This window comes from Colobus angolensis, unplaced genomic scaffold (genome assembly GCF_000951035.1).
Source record: "Colobus angolensis palliatus isolate OR3802 unplaced genomic scaffold, Cang.pa_1.0 Scaffold264, whole genome shotgun sequence".
Lineage (NCBI taxonomy): Eukaryota > Metazoa > Chordata > Mammalia > Primates > Cercopithecidae > Colobus > Colobus angolensis.
In genome coordinates this window covers 1,534,640-1,550,482 of record NW_012115866.1, presented here as the reverse complement: position 1 = coordinate 1,550,482, position 15,843 = coordinate 1,534,640, and the positions used below count along the sequence as shown (strand labels likewise).

General features: G+C 44.6%; 1 protein-coding gene across 1 annotated transcript in view; it reads right to left on the bottom strand.

The window, feature by feature from the left end:
• Positions 1 to 15,780, bottom strand: part of SLCO3A1 (solute carrier organic anion transporter family, member 3A1) — a 311,829-nt gene extending 296,049 nt beyond the window's left edge. Inside the window, exon 1 of the mRNA XM_011947399.1 lies at positions 15,695 to 15,780. The gene's annotated coding sequence lies outside the window, so the exon portion shown is untranslated. The remainder of the gene's footprint in view (positions 1 to 15,694) is intronic.
• Between the last annotated feature and the right edge of the window lie 63 nt (positions 15,781 to 15,843).

Below are 15,843 nucleotides of genomic sequence, written 5' to 3'. Positions count from 1 at the left end.
ATAGAATTGCAAGCAGGAAGCTGGCAAGCTTGCCCTGACCCCCTTCTCCCCCGATTCTGTGAACAGCCCTCAGGATGCACATATTCTCTGCTCCTCCAGGAGGTAAGCTTACCTAGCAGGTAAGCTTCTGCAGGGACAAAGCCTGCAGTTCTGACTTGGATGAGTTTTATTCTGAGGACAAAGTAGTGAAAAGAAGCCTGAATCTGGACACAAATGGAGTTTTCCAATCCAAACTCCAGTTTTTTCCACATAACCCACAAGATGATGTTTTAAGCCCCTGTGGCTGGCTGGGGTGTCTACTTCCCAAATGATTCTTTCTTTTGTTGTTGTTGAAATAGTGTCTCACTCTGTCACCCAGGCTGAAGTGCAATGGCATTATTATGGCTCACTGCAGTCTCAATCTCCTGGTCTCAAGTGATCCTCCCACCTCAGTCTCCCAAATATCTGGGAGACTGGGTGGTGGCATGCACCACCACACCCAGCTAATTTTTTAATTTTTTTTTTTTCCTTTGAGACAGAGACTGGAGTGCAGGCTGGAGTGCAGTGGCGCCATCTTGGCTCACTGCAACCTCTGCCTCCTGGGTTCAAGCAATTCTCCTGCCTCGGCCTCCTGAGTAGCTGGGATTACATGCATGTGCCACCATGCCTGGATAATTTTTTTATTTTTAGTACAGAAAGGGTTTTACCATGTTGGCCAGGCTGGTCTGAAACTCCTGACCTCAAGTGATCCACCTGCCTCGGCCTCCCAAAGTGCTGGGATTATAGGCACGAGCCACCATGCTCTTGCCTATAATCCCAGGGAGGAAGGTGCAGGTTAACAGTCACTTCTCAAACCCCACCACCAGTCATGATTATTTCTGAATGGGGGATTTTGAATTTTTAAAAACATTTTTATGTAAACTTTTCTTCATGATGAATATGTATTGTTTTATAAAAACAATAAGGTCATTTTTCATTTGAAACTGACAGCAGAGAAGAACATCATCTGATGTTACAGAAAAGCCATCAGAATGATTTAGAGGAAAGAGTAGGTTCCTAAACAGAATTTATAGTGAGATCCAATTTTATTACTTTTTAAAAATCACGACAGTAGCACATACTGCAGAGAGGCACGGGCTGAGTACTTTGGATGGATTCTCTCATTTGGTATTCACAAGATTATTGAAAGTATAAATATCATCCCAATCTTAGAGATGAGGAAATTGAGAATGAGAGAGGGAAAGCAAAATGCCCAAAGTCACACAAGACTAACCAGCCACAGACATGGACTTCAAAGACCCCAAAACCCACATCCTTTTCCACCGCGTGGGCCTGGAAGTCATGCGTCAATGCGGGTAGACGGAGAGGGACTTAAAGGACCCACGCCAAAATGTTCACAATTTATCTCCAGGTTCTTTGAATTATGGATGATTTTTTTAATGTTATCTATGTTTATTTGTATTTTCCAAATTGTCAACACCACATATATTCTTGTGTAATAAAACAGTAATGACATTATATTTAAAAAAAAAAAAAAAAGCCAGCTAGGCGTGGTGGCTCATGCCTGTAATCCCAGCACTTTGGGAGGCCGACCCAGGTGGATCACCTCAGGTCAGGAGTTCAAGACTAGCCTGGCCAACATGGCAAAACCCTGACTCTACTAAAACTACAAAAATTAGCTGGGTGTGCTAGTGCACTCCTGTAATCCCAGCTACTAGAGAGGCAGAGGCGGGAGAATTTCTTGAACCCAGGAGGTGGAGGTTGTAGTGAGCCGAAATCCCACCACTGCACTCCAGCCTGGGCGACAGAGGGAGACTCCATCCCCATTAAAAAAAAAAAAAAAAAAAAAAAAAAGCATGAACTTGAAGTTCAAGTTAGCACTAGAGCCAGGTGATGAATATATAAAGATAGTGACACAGGATGCTCACAGGGCTTTCCAGCCAGCTCAGCCAGTGCTTGGATCGGCTGGCCACAGGCTTGGGGCAACAGTGCAGAAATGCTTCCTGAACTGACTCGCACAACCTTCCATATAGGCCTTGAAGCTGAAAGGAAACCTCCACCAGCCTCCCAGCCCCAGGATCACCTGGGGCCTCATCCCAGTCACCAGGCAGCTCCACTCACAGGCTACCTTCCTTACCAGGCCCCAATGACTACCTATACCAGGGAGGAGTAGCCTCTCTCAGCAGCCTGCCAAGCTCTTCCCAAGGAGAACAGGAGGGGAAGTTTGAAGGGCCTTCATCCAATTTTTAAACTGTAAACTGCACACCCACTTTTTGTTTGGAGACATTTCCTGTGTGTGAACACAGTTTGTTCTGTTACCAGCTTTAAAGTTATCCAGAACTGATACATCCGAGGCCCAGCAAAAGTATTTTTGTTTTTTTAAAGTCAAACATAATAGGACCTTTCCTAATGTTAGCTCATCTTGCAGAAATCTCATTTATATATGTGCAAAAGAGAGGTTCAATACAGAGGCGTCATTTTGTCCTCAGGCCCAGGACCCTATAGTCCCCCCCTCCCATGTGGCACCCATCCTGGTGAGCACAGTATTCCAGTACAACAAGCATTCTGCATCCTTCAGCCCTTTGGCCTCAGCATGCGATGAAGCCGTGCTTGCTTCTAGCCAAGTCTGAGCATGCCCTGGGTGAAGTTCTCTCCACAGACTAGCAGACTGACTTCCAGCCACATTTCACCACACCACTTCAAAGCAGGGGAGGAGGGGCAGAGGGATCCAAGCTTGGCCGAGAGAGATGCCGACAGCCTCCGCGCTGCTAACTAGAGTGGCACTCCGCAGTGCCAGCCCTGACATGCCCCAGCCCAGTTCTGGCCCTGGGTTTCCAGCCCTCCCCTTCTCCATCCCAGGTTTTCCAATTACACGCCGCCTCCAATGACTCTCCGCAGCCAGCCTCTTACCAACAGTTCCACTTGACATCTTGCTACCCTTGGATCTATCCCCACTCAAGGTTGAGAAAATTATTTTATATCTCCGACCAGTCTACCTAGGCCCATCTCCCACCCTGGCCCAATGCTTTGTTTCTATTTTTAGTCTGATCCATTGTAACACAACTAGACCAGGCGTGAGGCTTCCAGAGGGCTTGGCTGCCACCTGGCCCAGGACCTGAAATGTCCTAATGAATGAGTCATTAATGAAAAAATTATAAACATGCCATCTCCCCCCGAAGGATATATCAACTCCATGAGGGCCAAGAACACGCCTTATTCAACTCTAAATTGCTTGCAGCACTTAAGGAAGTTGTCGAAGTTAATTAGTTTGGCAGAGATCAAGTTGACATTTTTTTTTTCAAAAAAGGAGCCTGTGCCGAGAAATTCTGAGAACCATATCACTCGCACCCCCACCAAAAAAACCACGGAGATGAATGAGATTAGAATGCAGATGTCTGGTCCTAACTTAATACACACCTGGCCAAATCTGAGACTGGCTGGCACAGCACACAGTGATAAAGTCTCTTTTGGTCTCACTGAATTGGATAGGGCTTCAGGAAGGAGACAGTGCCAGCTGGAGATTTTACCAGCCCTGATTCCTGCTAAGTAATTCTGGGTGTCAGGGATGGGAACATGGATGAGTACCTATGTACATACACACAGTAAATACACAAACACATATTCCTCACCCACATAGCTGTCTAGGATTTTTTTTTTTTTTTTACATGCATTCTCCTTAATCAAATGACGTGATTATCAGTCCAATCCCAGCATTCAGCTAGGCCCAGAAAGAGCAAATGATGTGTTCAAAGCTAATGAATCATCCCACTAGGTTCATTCCTGCAAGTCCAACCACCACTACCCCGGAGAGAAACATGGTTACCTTCTTACAGAAAGGTAACAGGAACTGTCAGCATTTCTGTGAAGACTGAAATGTTATCTTTGGGTATGAATGACTCTCTTAGGAATATCCGACAATCTTCCTACCTACCCAAACACTTAAGAAGACAGAGTTTGCCTTTCTTGGTACATACAGACTGTTTTAGGGTCCTTTGCTCTTTTTCTTCTCTGGTGTTATGAACTGAATTGTTTTCCCCAAAAAGATATACTGAAGTCCTAACTCTTAGTGCCTGTGAATGTGACCTGATTTGGAAACGAGGACTTAGCAGATGTAAGCTAGTCACATGAAGTCATTAGGGTGAGCCCTAATCCAATGTGACTGGTGTCCTTATAAGAAGAGGAGAGAGAGACATGGGGGAAATGCCATGTGACAGCAGAGGCAGAGATGGGAGTGATGCAGCTGCGAGCCAAGGAATCCAAGGACCCTTGGCCACCCCCAGATGCCAGGAAGAGGCAAGGAAGAGTTCTACGCAGGGTCTCAGAGGGAGCACGGCTCTGCTGATGCCCTGATTTCAGACTTCTGGCCTGCAGGACTGTGAGACAAAAAATTTGTTGTTTCAAGCCACCCAGTTCGTGGTTAATTTGTTACAGCAGCCCTAGTTAATAAATATACCTGGTTTTTACCTTCTGAAATGCCCATCATCTCATCCACCCCCTCCCCTCCAGGTCCATGTCCACCTCACCAACAGATAAACTGTAAAAGTCATTTTGTCACTTATAATATGACCCAATTTTGGTCTAACATCTGAGATAGTGAAAATGTTAGGGAATAATCCTACTGTCCTACAAACTCTACAAAAGGAAAGATTTACATAAAATATGAAGTCCCCATTTATTCCTGCTCCCAAATAAAGTACAAAAGACCTCAGAATTAGTCCAGGAAGGCAGGAATCACATACAGTCTGTGGTGAAAGGTGGAACTGGATCTGAAAGGCTTGTAAGAGACCATACCCACCTCCATTATCCACTGGATAGGGACGGTGGGTGGCCAACCATGGAAGGGGCAGAAAGGACACTGCCCATGGCAAATGCCTGGCATGATGGTCCCACTCAGGAATGGCCTAGGTCTTGACTCCCAGAGGCCCCACCCATTTGACTGTGACATCCTGTCAGGGATGGTGAGGCGTGACACTGATGGGGTCAGGGGTCAGGGGCCAGTGGAGGGAGGTAGGAAGAAAACAAACAATCAGGAGGTGACAGAGCGGAAATGAACACCTGTGACCATCCCAGTTCGGCTCACTGGGTGCAAAAAGTAGCCACCAAGGCGACAGACCGCAACAAGAGAACACTCAGCTTCCTTTTGGGGGATTTAAATGTTTCACTTGTCACACAAAATAGTTGCCCTGATAGCCTTGGGTGCCACAAGCCCTTGAGCTATTTTTAATCACCTCCCTGTCACTATTATTTTTAAATACAGAAGTATTCCCCAATGAAATCCTAAGTATCAGAAGGCAAATAAATATAAATGTATATATATTATCTGCTCACTCCATTGAGGATGGGTAGGGTGCCTCTTAGAAAGCATTAAGCCTATTTAGACCAAAAAAAAAGAGGAGGAACATTTTGAAAGAGAATAAGAGAAGTAATTTTTCCCCAGCATTCACCAAAACAATATTTTTATTTATACTTATTTATAATTGTTATTCCCCAAAATAAAACTATCAGTTGTCTTTGCTTCCTGACTGCTCACCTGCTTATACCTGCCAGGGAATGTGAGCTGGCTTGGGAGGGTGGGGCTGCACATTTGGGTAAGTGCCTCAATTCTGTGCCCTGATTTTGCCTAACATGAAAGCAACAAATGCAGAGATTCTACAATGTTATACTTAAGAAGACCTAAAAACAGGCCAACCCTGGGACACAGAAACAATATGCCTGTTGGACAGTTGATTCCACATGTCCATCTCTAGAAACTGAACACGGTTGTATTTGGATTTAGCCCAAGCACTGCTGGCTCCACGTGCCACTCTGAGCCTGTGCAGCAAGGAGAACCTCCCCATCTGCTTCCATCAAGTGCAAGCTGCAAAGCTGCAAAACTGCACACTGGCTTTTTGATCTATTTATATGCATCTCCCTAATGCATATATACAGCGTGGCAAAGGTAAAGGAATGGTGCCAATTTATGGTTTTTGTTTCCAAAAGAAATCCTCCCTTTGGCTGGCTGAGAAACTGTCATTGGCATGTTAAGCCTCGCAATCTACATAAGTATTTACCAGTACTGGGGAGGCGACACAATATGCCACACAATAAGTCAGGGGTCCTGCCCTCAATTTTTTGCATAAGGACAGGAGAGCTTGTCTGAAGCTCTTCTACATCTGCTTCATTGGTCTGGCCCCCTTTAAGTTTCTTCTCCTCAATCATCACTTTTGAAAAAAAAAAAAAAAAAAATACTCCTTTCCTACATTTCAGGAGGAGGATGGAAATCTGAACTTGACCGTGTGGTGTGCTGTGCACCCCACGCATGTATAGCTTCAAGAAGAGGATAGTGTGATGTGTCACACTGGAATACATGCTGCTTATGCAAATCATCCCACAAGACACAGCAAATTCCGAGTGCTATCACAGCAGCACTTTGAGAAATGAAACGGCCAAAGGATGGTGTCGTCACAACCGGCAGTAGTTGTACTCAACGACCATCCCACTACACTGCACAAGCAACCTTGAAAGCCAGCCTTAAGGGAGGCCTGCCCTCCACAACCTTGAAAGCTACAGTGACCACAGACCCAGGACAAGCCTCCTGTACCACTGGAGAGAAGGGGAACTGGTGCTGACACCACAGCCAGCCGAGTTCCAGGGGGACAGCTCTAGGTGGCTCTGTGGATCTACTTTAAACAATTCTCTGACCCGAAAGCCAACAAAGAGATTAACTAATCAACCCCATTGTTTATTTTACAGGTTGGATCGCCATAATTGAATATTACATAATAAACACATATGGGTCCATGCTGCTTAGAAATTTTCATCTTCATTAGGGGAATTCTTTGCAGAGTAAACACAAGACTTCAGCTGCTGTATTTTTTTTTATTATACTTTAAGTTCTAGGGTACATGTGCATAACGTGCAGGTTTGTTACATATGTATACTTGTGCAATGTTGGTGTGCTGCACCCATCAACTCGTCAGCACCCATCAATTCATCATTTATATCAGGTATAACTCCCCAATGCTATCCCTCCCCCCTCCCCCCTCCCCATGATAAGCCCAGTGTGTGATGTTCCCCTTCCCGAGTCCAAGTGATGTATTTTATAGCTTATATAATCAGCCGAGGGCAGCTCTCCCAATTTCAACCTGCTTATATTCAAGGTGGTAATTTTTCCTTCTAATCAGCTGAAGTTGGGAGACTAATTCAACAATTAGAAACAGCCTGCCTATTTTACATAAGCCTCTTGCAAAGGGGGTGAAAGACAATAGCCATTCCCATGAATATTTACAGTAGTCTTTAAATGAAAAACATCATTGTGACACTTCTCCCTACATCAACCTTGCAAGTGCAGAAATGGAGGTAAAAATAATCACTTCTAACTTCCTCAAGTTCCTGTAGTTATATGAGCATTGATTTAGTTTGCCTTCTATTATTTTCTCTGGAACCATTTGTTGAAAGCCTGATCAGCCCCTGCTCATTTCTTCACACTCTGCACAACTAGAAACTTAGGTATCAATGGATGGAGAGCCAGAACAGTCTTTAGAGCTACCAAGAAAGTCTCAAGGGCTATCTGGACAGGTTCGTTATCCAGACACCCAAAAGTTGTCCCAAAGGACAACCTGGCAGAACAAATGTGGTAGTCACATCACTGCCTATTGGGATGGGCTTATGGGCACAGCCTCTTCTCAGAATTTTCAGAGGGCAAAGATTTTAACAAGAACCAACACTAAAGCTGAGGTGAGTGGATCGCTTGAGGTCAGGAGTTTGAGACCACCCTGGCCAACATCGTGAAACCCCATCCCTACTAAAAAAAACATAAAAAATTAGCCGAGTGGTGGTATGCACCTGTAGTCCCAGCTACTGGGGAGGCTGAGGTGAGAGAATCGCTTCAACCCGGGAGCCAGAGGCTGCAGTGAGCTGAGATCGCACCACTGCACTCCAGCCTGGGGGACAGTGTGACACTGTCTCAAAAAAATAATAATAATTAATTAAAAAAATAAGACTTCATCATTACAGTCAGTGCGCTGAGTCCACTACCAGATAACTTAAAATGCCACTTGGGCTATTACATTCATGAAAAGGAGAGTACTGAAGAGGCATGGCAGGGGTATTTATAAAGGAAATCATGAGGGCAAAGGGGAAAGATGAGTTCACACTTCTTCCCGCCCCACCCGCCCCACCCTACCCCACTGAAAAATGCAGGGCTGGCAAGGCACCGTGGTTCACACCTGCAATCCCAGCACTTTGGGAGGTCAAGGCAGGTGGATCACTTGAGTCCAGGAGTTCAAGACCAGCCTGGGCAATGGGAGGTCAAGGCAGGTGGATCACTTGAGTCCAGGAGTTCAAGACCAGCCTGGGCAACATGGTGAAACCACCCCACACCCCATCGCTACAAAAAAAAAAAAAAAAAGAAAATTAGCCAGGCTTGGTGGTATGTGCCTGCAGTCCCAGCTACTTAGGAGGTTGAGGTGGGAGGATCATTTCAGCCTGGGAGGTCGAGCTGTGATCCTGCCACTGCACTCCAACCTGGACGATGGAGCAAGACCCTGTCTCGAAATAACAACAACAAAAGTGGGGCTAATGGCAGCCTATGTTTAAATATTTTCCATGTGTGTTGACTAGGAGGAATAAGTGCAACTTTTGTCTAAGTCCAGGAAAATACTAATGATCAACTAATCCGTGTTTAAAGAGGAATGCCCAGTCATATGGGAAATAACGAGGCTGGTAACACCGTTTCCACTAAACAATTGAGTTGCTAAGTCCTCAGTTAGTAAGGGCTTCCCTTTTCAGAGGCGCTCGACTCAAAACCACAAAGAATGAACCTAAATAAAGAAGTTAGGAGTCACCAACTGCTGAGGTTCTGTGCACATCCACGGGAATGTTTCCAATCTCTGTGTTGTCACTGGAACTCACGGATGAAGGCTCCCCAGGCTTGCTCACTCCACACCTGTGGCTGCACAAGATTCAGTGCTTTACACACAGTTACTCCCTCAGCAAAGTTGTCAGAGTGACCGGGCTTTAGGGCTCTGTGGTCTTCTGAGTACAGATTCTCTCCTGAAGCCTGTGGCATTTGAAGGCGAATCTAAAAACTCACCTAAAACATACACTGCCACCTGACTCACTGAGAAAGGCCCAGTTCCTTCTCTATCCTTTGCAAGGACAGGTGTGACCAGACTGGGGGTAGAAAGGCTGCTTCTAAGACTACAGAAGGAACAGGAGTGGTGTTGTGCAAAAAGTATGTCCATAAGCCAAGATGGATGAATCCACGGGACGGGAAACCAGATTGGAGGAACACGTCCCTTGTTCTGCTTATGAGAAACCAAAAAAAAGACCAAGAGTGGGGAAATGCCCACAGACCTGCTTACCAGAGTTCACTTAATACTGCAAGAGAAGGCGAGGTGAAGGCAGCAGACAAGGCGTGAGACCTGAGCCACTCTGGGCAACCAAGGCTGAGCTCTGCGGAGGCACGTTTTAGACAAGGCTGCCTGGAGGGCAGCATATGTCCACAACATATGTCCCTTTGTCCTCCCTCTCCTGACACCTTGGGCTCCCTTGAATGGTTCACTCAGCCTTTCAGCCAGTGAAGCAGAGCAAGCTTCAGGAGCCCAGATCACCAGTTTAGGAAACAGAAGCCTTGGCCTCGCATAATATTCCAAATCCTCAGCTCCCTAGGACGGGCTTTTGTTGGTGCTAATGTCAACGAGCAGGGTTATACCATCACTGTTAAAGCAACTGTGGAATACCTACCCTATGAGAAGTACTCTATCACATGACTATTTGTTTAAATCTCACAAGCATCCGTAAGATAAGCTCTATCATTATCCCCATTTTTCAGATGAGGCCATTGAGGCTCAGGTAAGTCAAGTTGCCAGGAGCTGGGAAGTAGCAAGTCTAAGTTCACATCCAGGTCTTCCAACTCCAAGTCTAACATTCTTTCCACCTACCCGCAGCCTTCAGCACCCAGTGGCCATAGACCATAGCAAGAGATACTGAGGACCTCCCAAAGTGAAGCATCAGGGCACCTGCCCCTCCCAGCCAGTCCTGCCTGCCCTGCTTTAACCTCCTTCAAGTACTCATGGACTGTAAATGATCAACATGAATCACCATTCCTGCAGTGGGCTCCTCTCCCATGTGACTAATTTTTACAGCATCTTTAAGATGAAATGGATTGCTATATTTATAAGGGAATAAACAGAAGTAGCAACTGATATTTTGCTTATTACTTGCCCTTAAAAACTTTTTACCTCCCAAAAATGTTCATGCAGAATAGGAAACTACTTGAATATGTAATTCACTAAACCAAAACCAAAGTTGGATTGAAACATTTTATTTCTCATCAGTTGGGGCTACATAGTTATTATGTTTGCAGTAAATATGCATAACCATATTATTATTAATAGTAATAGCTAATATTTCCTGGGCACTATGTGCCAGATATTGTTCAAGGTGCTTTACATGTACTGACTCAGTTCATCCTCACAGCAAAACAGAGGGTGGGTACTAGTATAATCCCAGTTATAAAATGAAAAAGTGAGGTACAGAGAGGTTAAGTAAACAGCTCAAGGTCACAGAGCAGGTAAGGGAAGGACATAGGCATGAATCCCAGTCTTCTGACACTCATCGAATAAGCGACAGCTGCCACAGACACTTGCCGTTCTCCACCTTGGAAGTGTAATCATTTAACTTGGAGTTTTAACCATTAAACAATAATTTGTCTCATGCTAACACATAAACACTTAGGCTACATAAAATACAAGCGTCTTTGAACACATCAATTCATTTATCCCATGAACCAAGGTCCATGATTCCACTGTTTTTCCCATTTATATCTATTTTGCAGATACAGACATAGAAACCGAAAATAAAAGTAAATTGAAAGAGCAAAGATGCTATCTTTCTAGCCTACAGATTATCAAAGGCATTTCTGAGAGGCAAGAAAATACAGAGATTTTCTTCAGGGAAGAACGGGTCCCAAATCCGTGTGTCAACCACACAATCAAAGTTACCATTGAAATGTCCCTTCGCACCTTCAAAGAGTATGGCATACAATATTCATTGCATACAACCCTGTACATGAACACGTATGTAAATACGCAATGCATACAGCAACGTACAGAATGCACATGCAAAAGAGAGGTACTTTGACTCCACTTTAGAGAAACATGCTTATTAAATGATACATGTAGTGAAATATGCGCAAGCTAGAACTAAAGCCAGAGAAATGCAGCTAGTAGGGAGTTTTATTCTTCACTATTTCTGCATGAAATGCATCTGTATTCTCATCATTTTTGCAATACTACCCTTGTTCATCCAGGCCAATCTGTTAAGAGAATACATTCTGTGATCAAGGCAGCACCTCAAAGTTTGCTTTTAGGTGTGCAAAATAAATTCACAGAGACCCTCTTGGTGAGGCTGCCTTTGCCCAGCAGTTCACCAATGACTTTGTGCAAGAAGAAGCCCATGCAGCGTAATAGAAAACCTGATTCCAGCAGCACGCAAGATGAGCTGCAAATGCTGGGCAATTGATTAGCAAGGCGGTGCTGCTGCAGAGAGGCCTCTCGGCGATCCTTTTCATAAGGTGTCTAAAATTGAATGAGGGGAAGAGTTAACAAAATGCAGGATAGAGCCCTGGCTCATTTTACAACTAATTCAGTTTCTCCCATTGTTAAGTACGCCAACAAAAACTCCCTCAGAAACAAAGATAAATACACAAGGCTGGATGAAAAGAATTTTCAGAAATATCTTTTTCCCTTAATAATTAACATTTTAAACTAAGCTATAAGGGAAAAAAAAATCAAGGTAATTTTATTTCTTACTACCTGGGGCAACATAGTAATTATGGAAATGGCAAGGAATTTGTCACTTTGAGTAAGCATAAGTGTATAAAATAATTTGATTAAATAAAATATGGTTACCTTAGTCATCATAGTAATTTGACAAGGACTTCAAAAATGTCTCTGTTGAAAATGTCAACAGACAGTTTCCTCAGCTGTCTGCTTCTGGGTTGAATATGCAAAAACTCATCTTCAAAATGATGTTTCTTTAGAAAAAAAAAGGAATAACAAATCTAGCAGTTTCACCTCACCCATTAATTGCAAGCCCACTGACTGTTCTCAAGCTGAAAAAGTGTGACTACAAAGCAGTGAGACAGAGCCTCATTAACCACACTCAGTCATCGATGTCATTATTTTGTCACCACAACCTCAAACTTATTTTTCTATAACTCTAAATAGGGAAATACCTACCCCTTCTTCATAGGAACACCCTTGGTGCCCCACCCAGGAAACTAGACTGGCCTTTTCTCAGTTTTCAACCTGAGGAAATTCGAATATATTTGTATGTATGCCTCAATCTAATCATCTAGAGGTGTCAGAGGTTTTAATTTCCTGTACACACCCTTATCTACTCCAGTTCTCAGTAATTTGATACCACACAGAAACCTCTAGAAGCAGGGCTACCCTCAGTGAGTGGCTTAAAACATTTTAGGGGGTTTCTGCAAAGCACCAATAAGCACATACCAAATGACTTTCTCTCCATGCAGTTCTCATATGCCTGCATCTTCTCCAACCAGTCCAAGACTAAAGAACATGTTACATCCTTGCAAACAGGACTGGAGTCACTCAAAGCCAAAACCCAAGTAGAAGAAAATTAAATTGCATTCTCTGTTCCATACAAAATGACTATCAAACTGAGCAGGTCTCTCCTCTTATGCTGCAAAAATTATTTCCTAGCCAGTCAGGAGGTTTAGGTGACTATGATGGAACATCCCTGTGACTATTGGCTTATCTGAAGCATGGTTTCCAGTGAAGACGTTTGTAACTGTAACAGATTTCAGAATCCACAGTTGGCCCAGGTTGTACCTGGGTTACTTTATCTAGATCACTGAGTCTAGCTTTCAGGATCAGTGTCTTTCTGTACTCCCTGACACCAAGGCAAAAGTTGCAGGTCCCCAGCCTAGCCAACAATTGATGGCCTTCTTATGTACAATACAGTTTTCTCTTGAGTTTCCTCCCTTGGCAGGTTCTTGGTGGAAAACTAACACATGCATACATACATACACACACACACACATTTTCTCTCTCTCACACACACACACAGACACACAAACACACACACGAGTCCTCCCTCTCAAAGTTGCTTCTTAAATCACAGGCAACCTTCTGCTTCAGTTCTGCAGTTGGGAAGCCTACACTACTGTCATTCAGGACACTGGGAAATTTGTCTTTTCAGAAAAAATAAGGAAATGAAACTGCAAAATTTTCAGGCAACTCGGGAGATGAAATTAAAAGGTGGACTCTGGGAATCTAATAGGAAATAATGTCGTTGGCATAGAATTTGTTATCACTCTCTTCTCTGTGAAAGGGAGCATTGCTGGCACTGTCCCAAGGCAAGCCCTTCCTCAGGTATCTGGAAATGCCTCATTAGAGGGGCAGGCTGATTGCCAACGTAAAGATCACACATAACGCACACTTAGCACGTGGACCCTGTCCTGTGGTCCCTGCCCTGTGGTCCCCTACAGACACAGGGTCTCAGGTTTCCTAAGAAAGCCATGATGAATTAAAAGGAAGAAATTTGCCTTTCCTGCAAACAGCCTGCAATATTTCATTCTCCAATTATCCACAGAGAAGTCTCGCATGGCTGAAGGAGCAAACTTTTTTCTCCATCTCCCAAATAACAGATGAAGAGAAAACTCTGAAGTGGCCCAGAAGAGCAAAGCCCGCAGCAAGCTAAGTCAGTCAACCCTGACAAGCCAACTATTTATTTTCATGAGGCTCCAATGGTAAGGCAAAGACGAGGGCAGCCGGGCAAAGCAGAGCCCTTAGAGCCTTATGCCTCCACTCCTAGTAATCAAAATGAATTCAATTTCCTAGGCCTGTCCTCTCCTGGGCCTCCAGCTGCTTTCTGCAAGTCACCTGTTGACTCCTGTTACCTTACCCCACCCAACCAGGCTTTCCATCAGCTAAGGCTAGAAGTGCCAGGATGCCACCACCAGGTGGACCAAATTCCTCCTCCGCCTGTCATTCCACTGTTCTGGGATTGAAGTCAACCTCCTATCTCCTGGGGCCAGCCCTGCCTCCAGAAGTCCACCACTCCAGGAGTACTTGGCTTCTTAACTTTCTAAAGGAGGTCATTCATCTAGTTGCAGTCCGGCTTCATTTCTTTGTCAAATCCTTAGATCATTGCAACGGAAAAATAGCAAGCCCGTGCTTTTATCATTCCTGGGGTGAAAAGTTCTGTTGGTGTTTGCCACACATGAATAATGCACTCTACTGATCAAAACTGGTTTGAGGCAAACAAACCGTTAAACTGGAGGCAGCTGTTAATATACTAATTACCTCCTTTTAAACATAGACCCGGTTAGGTATTATGTACTTTGCATATGTCACAGTACAGACCCACATATATTTTATTAATGGGTATTTGCATCTCTGTAATACATGTACTTAAATATTTTAACAGTCAAATTCCCCCTAAGGAAAGGCTGATAAACTGACTCCCAAAACACAATTATCCCCTATCCCTCAAATTCCAAGGGCCAATAAGCACTGTCTGCAACTGCATATTATAACTATAGGCACAATAAGTGTTATTTTATAGAACAGAAAACAAGGTGTGCTTTTGACTACCGGGTTCACTTGCAGTCTACAAATTACAAATGCACAAGACAGAGACCAGGACGTAAACGCTTTTCGTCTCAGAAGGAGCAACAGAAATGTATTTGATTTTCAAAAGCCCTGAAATTGTCACCCCAGGAACAGAGCTGAGTTTGAAGACCTCCTCTCTCACAACCACCTAACTTACTCAACACCGGACGGAGACCAAGCACTGCTTGTATTTCCCTTTAATAGTGAGCCCTGAACCTTAAGAGATAGTTTATGAATGGTATAGAGCCCCCAGCGTCTGGCCCTCATTAACTTTACCCCCAGGCCAGGAATGAGGGATTAAGCATAGCATCAGGATACGCGTGGTTCTATCTCTAGATGTGGTTATTCAATGGCCAAAATCTTGTCCAATTCTATCTCCATCAAACTTGCTCAGGAATACTCAAAGTCTATGACATTTGATTCCAGTTGCTGGTCAACAGCCAAGTAATGATTTAACACTATAAACTCAAAAAATTTTTTCCCGTTTAGACAGGACTGTACTCAGGTGTGGAAGCACGCTCTCTGGAACTCAAGTTGGGACCACCTGAGCAGGGGAGGCAAAAGCGACAAAGTAGGTACCTGACAGTGCTGAGTCATTACAAGCTGTTTCCTCTGAAATATTATGCACCCATGGGCCCTCTGAGCATTAACATCCCCTTTCTGGAGGCAAATAAAATACATATTCATTGTGCAAAATGGTGCAACCTTCTGTGGGCGACAGACCACGATGGGGAATTTAGCACTAAGAGTGGATAGCAGGAACTACACAAACTCGCAGCTGCTCTCTAGGTACCGTAACTTTATCGCAGACGCTGAAAGAGGGCTACAGGGATGCCGGGTGGGAATATTCCCCCTGCAGCCCCGACTCAGGTCAGGGCCACACTAGGGAGCATTTTACTCTAAGCTGTTATATCCCCCTGTAATTGGCAGATGTAGAAAGCTCCCGGAGAAAATGATGCATAATAGATTTGTTCTCGAGGAGGATGCAATGGAGAGTAGAGGACGCAAGATGCTAACTGGTTTTTCTTCCCATGTGCGGGTCACCTGCAAACCCCGATTACTTTCCTCTCCAAGGAGAGCCCTGAAGTCACCGTCTCGCTCCGCTCTTAAGGGGGTGAGAGGAATAGTTTTACGCCCATCTGCCCGCCGCCTCTCGTCCCCCAGCACCCCCAGCCCCAGCAGGGCGCGCGCGAGCTGCTACCGGCATCAACGGTCCCGCCCGCTACCCGCTCGCTGGCAG